Raw genomic sequence first — 15,500 nt, 5'->3', positions numbered from 1 at the left:
GTCATGACTTCTGGATGGATGCCCCTTCGCATTTGCTTTCATTCTCACATGTCAAGCCCTTTGAGAGAAACACAAAGATGAGATCACTGAACATTGAACTCATATCACGAAACTGAATTGCATCTGTATTTTTTACCTGGTAATTAGTTATTTAGTTGACTTAAACGTAGTCAAAAAAATAAATATATATATATATATATATATATATATATATATATTTGACAATGTTTAAGTCAACTAAATACTAACAAATATTGAACTAATATGGACTCATGACCTCAGGATTTAAAAAATAAATAATAATACAATTACATATATATATATATATATATATATATATATATATATATATATATATATATATATAATGATTAGCATTTTTGCACATGTCTAACACCCCACATGCATCCATAGCTTGTTTCATTACATTAGTGCTTTAAAAAAACAAAGAATGTTTATTTATAAGTAATTTCTGATTTAGTTATTTTAAAAATGTGTATGGAAATTTGAAAACAACCGGTGCCCCGCCCACTCCTTCTTCGTGGAACAGAAAACGTGGAAGATAGGCGATATTAATTAGTTAGCTAATGTAACTGTGTTAGTTAGCTAGCTAGTTAACGCTAGTTAGTGAAACAAACATCTTAACACAACTTGACCGACAATGCCTAAGGTATGTTAAGCTTTTGTTGTAACAACAGTAGCCATTCCTTCGTGGTTGAGATAATGTTAGAGTTAGCATTTCAAATTAGCATAGTGTAATTTGAAACTTAACTTAGCTAACATTTAATTTAACCTAACGTTACATCAGACTATAGCAGTTAAATATGGGTCAAAGTCACACAGCTTAATTGAAACATTGTTAACACGACATATGTTTGCTTTCATAGGCTTTTTACTTTTGGTTTTCTGTTTCGCCTTTAAAACCGTGTGCGCCGCTGTAACGTTAAAGCACGGCCTCTTGTGGCTTCTTGCTCACATTTGACACTGACAGTCTACCCCCCCCCCCCCCCCCCCCCCCCCCCCCCCCCCCCATCTCCCTCTCTCTGCTCGCCGCACTAATGCTGATATTTCTCTCCAGCATCACCAGCGGAGAGGAGGAGGAGGAGGAGGAGGAGGAGGAGGAGGAGAGGTTGTGTCAGGTGGAAACGTGGACCTCTATGGATATCATCATCAGCCTCCACCGGCTCGCATCCTCAGCAGCGACAGCATCTCCCGGCCGCTGCAGGCACGCAGCGCACCTTCCCTGCGCCAAGGCACCGCGTCTCCACGGCAGAGGCTCTCCGGACTACTGCTTCCGCGATTACTAGAAAACTCGCTTCATCCTGGTAGTAATAAGGGCTAATCGAGGGAAGACCCTGCTGGAATAATAAGAGCGGAGCGTCAGATTCCTCCATTGATAAACCGCTTTCCTCATCGATTCAGCCAAACGGTCGTCTTGGGTATAAGAGGCGGATAAAACCAATCCAAGAAGACTGACACTGAAGCTGAAGGTAAGGCCGACAAGAAGGACGACAGGATGATTAATTCCTCCACGGGATATCGTTTTATTCAATCATTCCCTAAGTGAGAGCAAGGAGTCGAGGTGCACGGTGGTGTTTTTTTCTGCCCCTTTTCTTTTTTTTCCTTTTGCATGGGACGCCGGCCTGCAATTTGGGTGCAGGGTACCGCAGTGATCCGGCGAGGAGGAGCCTCGTGGTTACATGTCTTTTTTTTCTTCAACTCCATGTGTAACACGATGCATGCCTGGAAAAAGTTATAATGCCCGCTGCCAGAGCTGGCTGCCTGCACTTCGAAAGAATACATGGGTCATGGAAGCAGCCGAATTGCGGCCTATAGTGTATCGGCTTTGTGATGTTGTTGCATGTAACACTGGATCAGTTTATTATCAATGTTCATCATAATCGGTAACTTTAAATTACTGGTGGCCTACGTTGGGTTCTGTGGCATTTTGGGCAAACTGTACCCCGAATGCAAATGGAACTTCCCCCAATCCTATATATTCCTGGAAGAAAGTAGAGTGAGTGTGTCTCTGGCTCAGTGTGTCCTGATATTACATACCCTAATTCCTCTGTTATGTAATTCATTCATATTATTCTTATGGAGGCAAGGCCAACAGCAGCGGCATAGCTCGCTGTAGCAGCGCGAGCAGAAGGAGCTGTACTGTATGTAGCCTGTCAAGTGTCAACGTGGTGTGGGTGTGGGTATGGGTCAGTTGGCTAGCTTTGGTTTGTTGGTGCAAGGTGTGTGTGTGTGTGTGTGTGTGTGTGTGTGTGTATATATAATGGTGGTGTTGGGAGGGGGGTGCTCAGTCCCAATGAGCAAAGGCTGTATAGACATTCATTTAATTCTGTCATTTCTATTAAATATGATAGCAAACCACCAGCTATCCTGCTGGTAACTTTAGTAACATTCATGAAGCCAGTTTGATCCACGTGCTTTTTTTCTCTTTTAAAAGAAATAGTAGTCCACGTTACTTAACAGACTAGTGCTTTTTGACCTTTTTGTAATATATGGAAGTTAAAATCCAGCATTGTTCAACTTGTGCGCCTGTGGTGATCAGCAGTTTACCATATAATACATTTATTAGACTTAATGTCATTACAGCTCGTCTGGTATCACTACTATTTGTATATTACCAAAATACATATCCACATTGACCCCTTGTCCTCAAAAGTGTTATGAACACATTTCTACTCTATCATATGTTACTACATCTGGATCTAGTGCTTCAAATGAACAAACAGCTCTATTATGGGACAGAGTTCTTTTTGACACCCTTCTTGTCGTCACCCTGTGGTGTCTGGACAATAGAAAGCCTCTCTGGGACACTGAAGCCCTCTGCTGCTGGTTGTTTATCGGACCTGACTCAGGACTGGGCGTCGGCTGCCTCTCTCTCTCTCTCTCTCTCTCTCTCTCTCTCTCTCTCTCTCTCTCTCTCTCTCTCTCTCTCTCTCTCTCTCTCTCTCTCTCTCTCTCTCTCTCTCTCTCTCTCTCTCTCTCTCTCTCTCTCTCTCTCTCTCTCTCTCTCTCTCTCTCTCTCTCTCTCTCTCTCTCTCTCTCTCTCTCTCTCTCTCTCTCTCTCTCTCTCTCTCTCTCTCTCTCTCTCTCTCTCTCTCTCACATATGTTGTTTTACTTTGCCAAGGTGAAATCAGTGGAAGTGACTCAGTGCTGTGTATAAAGTGCGTACTGCGTGACGTCACAATGAAGCACCGGGTGCGTTTGTGTGAAAGAGAGAGAGAGAGAGCCTTCATCCCTGTCAGAACAATCTAGGTTTCAGATGTGTTTTGCGTGGTGAGATCGATCATTCTGGAGAAAGTTGTGGATAAGGTTAGTTTCTGGTCAGAATAATTGTTTCATTTTAAGGTTGGCTTGGGGTCTTGTAGAGGAGTCAGACTGAATACAAATGATGGCTTTGTGGAAATGTGTCCTTTGTTGCTGCAGATCAGCAAGACAGAAGGAACTAACTTTACCGCCGCTCTGATAAAATACAGCAGAGCAGAAAACCTAGTTATCATACTTGGTGTTTTTACACAGTTGTATCTAAATTACTACACACCGCGTAATAATACCCACCCTTAATGAGTACTATTCTCTTCACCAGGACCCCCAAAACGGTGTCTGTTTTGGGAAAAGTATCCCAGAGAAAAACACGCTGTTACAGATTCAAGCTGTGATCTGAGTCACATTGTTTTTGCAGCTGAGGCCACACAGGATTCACTTGTTGGCCTGTTGTTTAATGTACATCATCACCATGTTTTATATGCATGTGACATGTTGTACTATATGTTTGTCAGTACATTTCAATCTGGAGAATAAGTAGGTTTCGCTTATTTTCTACAGACCCTTCGATGTGAATATACTTTAATTGATGCCCAATCTTTACATCAATCAATAGAAATCCTCACATATGTATATAGGCAGATCCCATATCAGCCACATAGCAGAGGTCAGCCTAAAGGTCCCCCAGGTGTTGTGATGTGCATGTCACGATATTGATGAGGTGTGTGTGTGTGTTAAAAAAAGAGGACACACACACACTGAGGGTCTGGTCCCCATTACGCCTTTAGAGACACAGAGCTGCTGCCTCTGACTGATTAACACTGGCAGCTCTCTGTCTCTCTCTCTCTTCATCTTTCCAGTGATATGCTCCACATTTCTTTCTTGCTTCTTGTGTCTTTTCTCCCTGATTCTCACTATTTCACCTCTTCTCTTCCAATGTCAACCTTTCTGTTTCTCTGTAACATCTCCCTTCTATAAAAAAGCTCCCTATTCATTATGATTATGCCTCTCACTCAAATCTAACCTAACCTTGAAAAGAGATGGGCGATTAGAAAGTATTCATGGGATTGGGAGGGGAGGAAAATTAGTATGGCCTGCTTTATCATTCAACTCACTTTTTAGGCTATCCTATCTATACCCACTATATAGATATATCCTGACCAACTAGTGCTTGCTTGCAGTCTAAATGAATGCTGCATGCCATCTGTTTCAGTCCCATATTGGTGTTTGATCAGTCAGTGACATCCAGTATGGTAAAATTCATCCTGATCATTCTTGGGACTAAGGAACATGTGACCTCTGAGGAGGGAGGCAGGACTGGAGCCAAGTCACTTGGAAAGGCTCTTGCAAGTTAAATGGGCCTGATAAGGGGCTCCTACAGAGCGGATCTGGGCCCACTTAGTTGTTTGCTGTTTGTTTACTCTTCAGAGGTTAGGACACGTGTCATTCTGGATCAAGTCACATTATTTGACTGACTAATCAAATCACAAAGGTTTCTAGAACCTGAGATGGGCTCCTGTTTTAACTTCTCCCTCACGAGTGCAGTTCCTAGTGTGTGCATCTAGCTAGTTGGTAGTGCTTGACCTGACATGATGAGACCTCTGAGATGAAAATTATGCAAATTCTTTAAATAGATAGCCAACAGGCTATCCCTGATGCTATTCAGCACCATCCGCCGGCCTTTTGCCACTGAACTCATGGTGTTGGCGACCGAGCAGCCTCACTGCAGCATTCACGGGTTCAGTGCTTGTTTCAAGGGCGCCTGATGTTTGGCATCTCGCGTACTGAAACGATTAGAGTATTGTCACTCTTTGGTAGCGATGGCCAATAATAAGAATGTGCCAAATGCCAATAACCCCAAAACTCTAGCTGTGCTGGCCAGAGACAGGACTGGAGGTTAGGACACAGGGACAAGTGGGAATACGTTGAAAAAGTGTGAAGGATAATAAAAGGAGAGAGCAGTGTGTGTGGGGGGAAGGGTCGACGCTTTCATTACACCGTTGGTGTAATGGTGATTTATTGTGGTTACCAACGGCGACAGCATATCTGGGGAGAGAGAACAATAATAACACTGAGGGTTTTAGAGGAGAAAGCATAACAACTGACAGTTCTGCACACACATATATATATATATATATATATATATATATATATATATATATATAAAAATATATAGGCCATTGTTTTAATAGTAAATCAATAGAAAATCAATCAGCAATCATTTTTATTATCCGTTAATTGTCATTTGACAATACATCAATCGAGTCAATTATTTGAATGAAAATGAATTGAGAGATTATGGCAATCATTAGTTTTATCTTTAATATACACCTGTAAAAGCTTGCTATATAATCATCTTACTTTAAGACTATGAATAATAATAATTAATACAAGTATTCTAACAGCTTACAACTATGTCACTATGACTGACGGCATGAAGAGCATCTGAAAGAGCAACACACAAACACATATAGATATATGAACATTTCTTTTTAGATGCTTTGCTATAAACCGTGTTGAGGTTCGGGTTCGGGTCGGTCCACCAGAAGAAAAAACGCGATGCCTCAGATGATCTACGTTGTGTCCCATGAGCAAGTGACTAGAGAATATGTGCCTGGGCCCCGTTATTGTTTTTACTTAGATTGTCAATCAAGCGGCGTGGGTGGGACATGCCAACTTCTTTTGTTCACATCGACTATCCTCCTCATCATATGTTTCAGGGCTCAAACCAACAATTAGTTATGAATTATTTTCTCGGCTAATGAAACCTGAAACCACAGAATGTTTACTATTTATGCTTAGCAGATTATCAAAATGGTCGCCGATTAGTTTTGTTGAGCCACTAAATGATGAATCGACGTGTCTATTCCGCTCTACTCCAAACAAGGATATGTCCTAATCTGCACAATATGATTTATTTGCAGTCAGACCGGTAATATTGTTATTTTCATTATTGTCATATTTTGTGTAGGTAGAAAAAGAGGCACGAGTTTGACTTCAATGAATGTGTGTGTGATTTTCCACTGGGGTTTTACAATGTATGTGAGATCACACACACACACACACACACACACACACACACACACACACACACACACACACACACACACACACACACACACACACACACACACACACACACACACACACACACACACACACACACACACACACACACACACACACACACACACACACACACACACACACACACACACACACACACACACACACACACACACACACACACACACACACACACACACACACACACGTGATTCCTCCTCTTTCTTCCATTTGCTCCATGGAGAGATCAGAGAGGCTGCTTCTGTTTAAACATTTGATCCTTCAATGTTGGAACAGGAGACTCTGTATCCCGAACAGACTTAAACACATGAACCCTGTAACCCCCGTGGAGTCCACCAGAACCAGAACCAGATCCCCTTCCAGTTTGGGAAACACAAAAAAAATCCATAAGCATTGTTTATGCAGACTGTGGCAGTGGGGTGTGGTTCAGAGAACAGTGCCGGAATGATGTCTAATCAGTCTCAGCTGGGGTTAATCTGGCTGTCTCTTCCCAATAAAGAGCAGGAGGGACTGAGAGGCGAGAGAGAGGAGCGTCACGTAATCTGTATGGTGATGGTTGCATTGTGAACTACCTCAAGCTGTGTTGCTACTCACCGCTACTCCGCTACTCACCGGGTAACAGGGAAGCTTGTTACACAGACAATGTGTTTGTGATATTGTTTCCCTTACTTTTCTGCTTCCAGATTTCATATTTAAATTGTCCAAGTTTACACAATATCAATATAATAAAATATATGGATGTCAGCAGATTTAACCAACGTTGTGTGAAACATAGATATTGCATTGCTCTGCGTTAATCTTTTTAATCAACACTATTCACAGTTCAGATTCACTGTAGAGAACCTTCTTAAGTGGGCTAGGTTTATGAGCAGCATAAATGTCTTTGAAAGCATTCAGCTGAGAATTTACTCCATCACTCGCGTTTTAGTGCGGCTTTGTGGTTTTAGGTGTTGATGACTGATCCACCGGCCGTGAGAGCAGCGGCATTACTCAGCACTTTGTTGTTGACGCTGCAGTCGGGACGGGTGATGCTGTGTGTTTCCAGTCCATTTCGCAAACCTTCATGGAAGTGAATGTGCCCACCGCGTTTTCGTGGAGAATCAGCATGAGAACAATGTACCCCTGTGATGTCATCAGGTCTATGTTGGTTTGGGCTTTATAGACATGACACCTTTATCAGGAAGGATTGGCAGGATCCATAATTTCTAGCCAGGACATCGCCGACTACACTTGATTTTGACCATTTATTACGGGAGTGTAATTGTCGCTCTTGCCTGGGGCCGGCTGATTCCTCAACAGCTGAGTCCGATTATTAAAATAAAAGTGATAACACACGCAAATATAAATCTGAGCACTGTGAGTCTGATTGATTGAGAGACACCAGGTGGTTGAGGTTAGGCGAGGATCACCGCAAGGAGAACAGAGGACACACACACACACACACACACAGTATGTTGACTGTCATGAGATTAAGGCAGTTTGAATGATGTCGGTAATCCACTGTAGATTCTGTAGTATGTTGATATTATCATAATGTTTTATAAGGTTTTATCATGATATCACACACGTCTTATATCAAGTCTCTTTCTACGTCATAGCATCACGGTATTTTTTTTTCAGTCTGGTGACAGCTGGGACAGCAGTATTTACAACATGTTTTTTTTAAAATGCCGCTAGTTTTCAGATTATTAGGACTGTCATGATTACTACGACAATTTTGTATGACAAGAAATTGTTGCGATAAACAATATTATTGTCATATTCAAAAACATTTCATGCCACTGACATTATGATTATGATTTAATTACATATAATGCAAGTACAACCCTTCAATGGTCAATTAACTTTTAATTCTTAAGAATATTCAGACTTTGGAATTGGAAAATAAATAATAATAAGATAATATAATACGATCACACAACCAAAAATAATACATGAAATGGATGCTCAGGCTCTGTTGACCAAAATGTGCAACGCTTGCGCAATGCCTTATAATGGTAGACAAAGAAAAAACATTGTTGTGTATTCTGGCATCACGTATTAAATAGTGATGCCATTTTTATGTAAACAAACACGCATACAAACACAAAACGGTAATACCGAAGTCAGCAAAAATGACATGGCATGAAAAGTCTTATAACTTAACTGTCGTGACAGGCCTACTGATTTGCTGCCATTGTTTCATTCTGCACATACTCCCACCACTCCGTAGCTACACACACTATATGAACCTTTGCTAGCTTAATGCTTTGTAGATAGATATTAGTAAGAGGGATATCAGTCCACAGTGGGACTGGATGCAACCAACCTTGATTTGGCTCTCACCCTCTCAAGGGAAATGCTGGCTTATGGGTGAAACATGTACAAGACTAAGGGAGGTTGAACATGGGCAACATCTGAGATCACATCATCAGCTGCCACTCATTTGAGGCACAGCACACCATGCACAGATACAGTATGATCAGCTGAGAAAGGTGTTTAATTGCAGACAATGTTTTTCATTTAGTCGCTCAGCTTTAAAGAAGGAATGCACCAACAATCAGACAGGAAGAAATCAAACACAGAAGAAGAAGAAGGTATCAGTTCTACCAAGACGAAACGTATCAGATGGACTAATGATTTTAAAAGAAACTACTAGTAGTGCATCCTCTGCCCTTAATCTGTTGCTAGCGAGTCGATTGTTTCATTACTTCAGTAGCAATACTGTGATAGACTCTATGTAAGAAGTGGACGTAGTTACCGTGATGTCACACGCCGGTTTGGGGACTGCCGCTTTCACCATGTTGTTTTTTTAACAACCACTGAACGGATGTTCCCATATTTGGAATGAAGAGGAACATCATTCTTCAATTAATCTAGAGATCAAAACCATAAACTCATGTTTACTGTGGTAGGGGTGGGAATCTTGAGGCACCTCACCATTTGATTAGATTCAGAGGGCTACGATGCGATTATAAAACGATTATCGATTAATCTTGAAGGATCAACATTTTATGATACATCATTTTCTTTTTTCATTGTGACTATCTGCTATTTGTAATTAAAAAACAGATGAATTTACATTCATTATCTTAATCTTAACAAATAAAAGAGCTGTGTCAACTGGAGTGTTACATTTTCCAGCATTGCAAAGAGAACCACCAAGAAAATAAATAAAATTGTAGCTGTAGCAGCATCCTGGTAGTAAAAGCATAACAAGCTGATCTAGCGTTAATTCACTACCAAATAATAAAGACTTCTCTTCAAACAAATAGCCCTGTTATAGGCAAATAGCTTTCAGTTCTCATACTAAAATAACGCTTTCTGGAACATGTGGTATAACTATACAGTGATAAAGTACACGGTTACAGTGTAATATATTCTGTGACGGATGTCCACAGATAGCGTGTTACCTACCTGCTTTCCTCACTGACTCCATGACGTTAGCTTGGGTTTGGTTTTAGAGTATCGCTGTGTCCTTGTATCTTGGTTCCAAAGTGTGCAACATAGCATTTTCTCATAGGACTTCTTTTGGCAACCTGAGTAGTCACCCCCTGCTGGTCAGTAGAGAGAATGCAAGTTTGAAGACACTTCCGCATTGGCTTTACTCGGCAGAACTGGAGTTTTGCGCCTGATAAAATACTATAAATAATACTCAATTTAAAATAAGCCAAACCTACACAGCTTCCGGCTCTTTAAAGGTTTTGGACTGTCGATCGGACAAAATAAGGCTTTTGAATATTTCACTTTCAGCTCCTTGACAATTCGATGGACGTTTTCGACAAAGTTATTCGAGAATGTAATCATTAGTAGCATCACTAATTATATTATTATTATTTTCCCGTGTAAAACTGATTTGATCACGTCATTTACTGACGATCACCTTTTACACAGCTGCAGACAAGCTCTCCTTTTCATTAGATTAATTTGGTTGACCTATAAATCAACTCCTTTTTCCTGTAGGTTTCACTTCTGCAGGGTTTTTGTCTATCTGCTTCATCACCAGATACACAGCACTGTGATGTTTTGCTGCTATCCTCTCCAGGGAGAATGGCTAAGTGCATGTGCACAGCTACCCCTCCTCTCTCGGTCTTGCCGGGCACGCTGACATTTACTCGATATGGCTACGCTGTTTTCCGCTGGGTTTAGGTATGGGGACAACAGCCAGCTTAGACTTTTGTTGCAGTGGCAAAGGAGGGAGAGGCCAGAAAAAAAGGGGGTGGGGGTAAAAAAGATTTACAGCAAGTCAGAAAACGACAGAGAAACCAACCAAACCTCTTCTCTTTCACTTGAAACCCCAATTAATCAATTAGTCGTTAATCATAAACATCCTCAGATCCTGTTTTTATGAACGTAAACCTGCGACCTAAGCACACAACATGCATACAAACATGTATCCTCCCCTTCCCCAGGCAGCCTTGGAGAAGAGCACCAAATGGCATATCTTGTTTCTTGTGGGCACATGTGCTCTTTACCAGGAGAAACCAAAGCATCTGTTTATGTGTGTAACTCAAAGACAAATGGAGGAGGAACGGGTTCAAACTAATGTTGACATGTAGCATTCACCGGGACTCGCATCATAGATATCGCCTCGACGTGCAAACATCGTCAGTGTCTATTTTTAGTATTCAACGTAAAAATCTCATTGTGGCTTGAAAAGTGTCCATTGAAGTTGTTACCCGCGTTAGAGGGCAGTGTGAAATGAATGTGTGTTACAGTGGATTCCCACACCGATGAGCTTTTACAGTGGGTGAAAAACAAAAGGATCGAAACGTCCTCAGGAACATCTAAATAGCTCCTGCCGCATGGTTTTGTCTTTCTTGCTGGTCGTCTTTATGTTAATGTTCCTAGCTCTTAGATATTTTTTTCCCAAAATATGCCTGCACAACAAGAAAACGTAGATAGCGGGAATACACTGCTTTGTACACTGTTTTTAGTTTTTGATGACATACACTGACAGATTATAAAGATGCAGACTTTCTTTTCATTTTTTTAGATCAGTGAGATATCATGAAGGAAGTCTAAAAACACAGGCACATAACCTAGCGCCTCTTAACTACAGTCGAAGAACAAAATCAGCCAAATATCTGTCTGAGAGCGAGAAAGTGTCCTTTCACAGAGTTCGTTGATCTTTACGAATATTGATCTCTGAATATTCAGATACGTCAAAAGGAAGCGTGCAGTGCTTGAAGCATATTGTTTACATATTCCCAAAGGATCTTATCATTACTGAACTTGTCACGGAGCAAAAACCAGGGACCCAAAGCGCGACTCATAAAACTGAGGTGACAGATAATAATCCTTTACTGGAGGAACGGCAGGAACGGAGCAGAACAGAAGACAGAAACAAACTACTGAACGCTGGAGCGCTTGGTCGGAAAACACAAGACAATCTGGCAGAGGTCAAGTGCAAGTGAGGGGACCTAAGTAGTGAGGGACTAACGAGGGAATGGGCTGCAGGTGAGACGGGCATGAGGACCAGGTGAAGGGAATGAGAGATGATCAGGTGTGAAGCAGGATCTGCTCAGAGCAGCTTTTAGCTAAATTCATTCGCATAACAAATAGATGGATAAATCAATATAAAATATTGACTTGTTAAGTAGATTTTAAATGGCATCAAATACATCATTTTAGGAGTCTTAAAGTCCCCTTGTTTTTTTTGTTACTGTAGGAGCTGCTTTTAGCTTCAGGATGTGTTGTAAATGCGGTCCCAGGAGAAAATCCAGTGCTTTTTGTTAAGATTGGATAGAAATCTAAAACTCATAAATATCAGAAAGTTGAACGGATTCTTTTCGTTATCATTTTGACGTCCTGAACATTTCTATTTCTCACCTTAAGTTTAGAAGCTATTTTTATCCTCCGGTTTTCAGCTGTCAGAGACATGAGCCAGATCAGTTTTACTCTCCGTCAGGTTTACCCATCTTCAGAGAGATTTTATTTTAAGCTTATCTTTTGTAAAAAATAAAAAAAAAGCTCTGATGTCAAGGACAGGTGCTGCATCTTTCATGAATGTGAAATAAATTAATGGACTCATTTTGCTGTTGTTATTGCTGTGAGCCAGGTTATTTGTGCATTTTGAAAGCACTGGGAACATTGCAGCGAATGTTTCATATTTTTGTGTGAATCTGAATTTATTTCAATGAACCTGTGTAGCTAATTAAGGGTTAAACAGTGTCAGTCAGTTTAATTAGGAAGTGTAAGCTTCCTTTCTCGATGCCATTTGCATGTACGAGTGTGTGTGTGTGTCTGTACAGCACGTGTTAATATCTTGAGGACAAAGAAATTCTTAGTCGACCAACACTTTACTTTACTTGATTTAATTGACAGATCTATATAACTGAGTTTCACTACAAAGAATAACACAAAATGCACCACTTCAAATCTTGTGTTTACCAGAATCAGAATCAGAATCAGAATCAGGTTTAATTGGCCAAGTAAGTTTGCACAAACAAGGAATTTGACTTGGTAAGGTGACTCTCAGTGTGCTTACACAAAAATATACAACACAATACAATACACAATACAATACAATACAGTATACAAATATACAACTTAATACAAATATACAACACAATACAATACAATACAATATAAAACAAACAGTGCAATGGACTAAGGAGTTTAAGAAGTATGTACAGGCGGAATGGCTATATACAGTGGCTGTGGAATGTTGCACAGCAGTAGTGCAAGAAGAAGTGGAGAGTGCGAGAAGTGCAGGGATTTAAAATATATAAATATAAATATATATATATGTATATATATGCTACAGTGGTGTTATTTGTTCAGTAGTGAGACGGCGAGGGGGAAGAAACTGTTTTTGAGTCTGGAGGTTTTGGCTAACAGTGATCTGTAGCGTCTACCAGAGGGGAGGAGTTTGAATAGTTTGTGTCCGGGGTGTGAGGGGTCTGCAGTGATTTTTCCTGCCCGTTTCCTGACTCTGGAGGTGTACAGGTCTTGGATGGTGGGCAGGTTGGCACCGATGATCTTTTCTGCAGACCTGACTGTCCGTTGGAGTCTGTTCTTGTCCAGTTTGGTGGCCGATCCCAACCAGACAGTGATTGAGGTGCACAGAACAGACTCTATGACTGCGGTGTAGAACAAGGTCAGCAGATCCTGAGGCAGGTTGTACTTCCTAAGCTGGCGCAGGAAGTACAGCCTCTGCTGGGCCTTCTTGATGATGGTGTTGATGTTGGGTTCCCACTTCAGATTCCGGGAGATTGTGGATCCCAGAAACCTGAAGGATTCCACAGCCAACACAGTAGTGTTGTGTATGATGAGGGGGGGCAGTGCTGGGGGGCTCCTCCTAAAGTCCACTGTCATCTCCACGGTTTTAAGCGTGTTCAGCTCTAGGTTGTTGCGACCGCACCACAAGACCAGCTGTTCAACTTCCAGCCTATATGCAGACTCATCATCATCACGGATGAGGCCGATGACTGATGTGTCGTCTGCAAATTTTAGGAGTTTGACAGATGGGTCTCCTGAGGTGCAGTCGTTTGTGTAGAGGGAGAAGAGCAGTGGGGAGAGCACGCATCCCTGAGGTGCACCAGTGCTGACTGACCGGGTGCTGGATGTTGTTTCACCCAGCCTCACCTGCTGCCTCCTGTCTATCAGGAAGTTTGTGATCCACTGACAGGTGGAGGCAGGCACAGTGAGCTGGGTGAGTTTGGTGAGGAGGACTTCTGGAATGATGGTGTTAAACGCCGAGCTGAAGTCCACGAACAGCATCCTTGCATAGGTCCCTGGGGAGTCGAGGTGTTGCAGGATGTAGTGCAGCCCCATGTTGACTGCATCATCCACTGACCTGTTTGCTCTGTAGGCAAACTGCAGAGGGTCCAGCAGGGGGCCTGTGATGCCCTTCAGATGGGTCAATACCAATCTCTCCAGGGATTTCATGACCACAGACGTCAGGGCGACGGGCCTGTAGTCATTCAGCCCAGTGATGGAGGATTTCTTGGGAACCGGGATGATGGTGGAGCGTTTGAAGCAGGAGGGGACTTCACACAGCTCCAGAGATCTGTTGAAGATCCGTGTGAAGATGGGGGCCAGCTGATCAGCACCGGCTTTCAGGCAGGAGGGTGACACACCGTCTGGGCCTGCTGCCTTCCTTGTCTTCTGTCTCTGAAAGAGCTGGTACACATCCTCTTCACAGACCGTCAATGCCGGTGGGGAGTCAGGGGAGGTGATAACAGGGGGTGCAGATGATTGTGTGAAGTCTGAGTTGGAGCGGGTGAGGGGTGTGAATGTGGGATGATCAAACCTGCAGTAAAACACATTCAGGTCGTCAGCCAGTTGAGGGTTCTCCATGGGGTTGGGGGAGGATTTCCTGTAGTTGGTGATGTCCTGCAGGCCTCTCCACACTGATGCAGGGTCGTTAGCTGAAAACCTGTTTTTCAGCTTTTCAGAGTAGCTTCTCTTTGCTACTCTGATCTCCTTAGTCAATGTGTTTCTGGCCTGGTTGTACAGGATCCTGTCCCCACTCATGAAGGCCTCCTCTTTGGCTTGACGTAGTTGCTTGAGCCTTGCTGTGAACCACGGTTTATTGTTTTTAAAGATGCAGTACGTTTTGGTGGGTACACACATGTCTTCACAGATGTGTTCATCATTTTCTTAGAAAGAAGTAATTTGGCATGAAAAAAGCCTAAAAATAACGAATCAACTGGAGAGCCTAATCGATGAAGAGGGGGCAGCCCTACTTTACATACGCTGGATGACAATGTTCATGTTTGTATTATGTCTAAACACGTGTGTCGATAATTCCAAAACAATTCAGTGTGAAATGAAACAGCGTTGTAACCATTTTAAACAAAAATGTTTGTTGAGAATTAGCACCACTACTTTAACTGATAATAGCTTTGGGACGGCAGCTCACGATTATTTTCTTTATCAAGTAATCTGCAGACTATTTTCTTGATTCATAGATTAATCATTAAATATATAAATTGTTCAATGTCCATTTGAAATTCCCAGAGTTCAAGGGAAAGTCTTTAAATGTCTTTTTTTATCTGACCAACCAAAACCCAAAGATGAATTAATCACATTTGAGAAGTTGAAACAAGAGAATGTTTGTCATTTTTGCTGATGAAACATTTAGTTGGCAACCCATTTTTTATAGATCAACAAATGTATTTATGTACAAATACTTTTCAGCTCTAAC

This window comes from Cyclopterus lumpus, chromosome 13 (assembly GCF_009769545.1).
Source record: "Cyclopterus lumpus isolate fCycLum1 chromosome 13, fCycLum1.pri, whole genome shotgun sequence".
NCBI classification, from domain to species: Eukaryota; Metazoa; Chordata; class Actinopteri; order Perciformes; family Cyclopteridae; genus Cyclopterus; species Cyclopterus lumpus.
Note: the sequence above shows the minus strand (reverse complement) of the source record.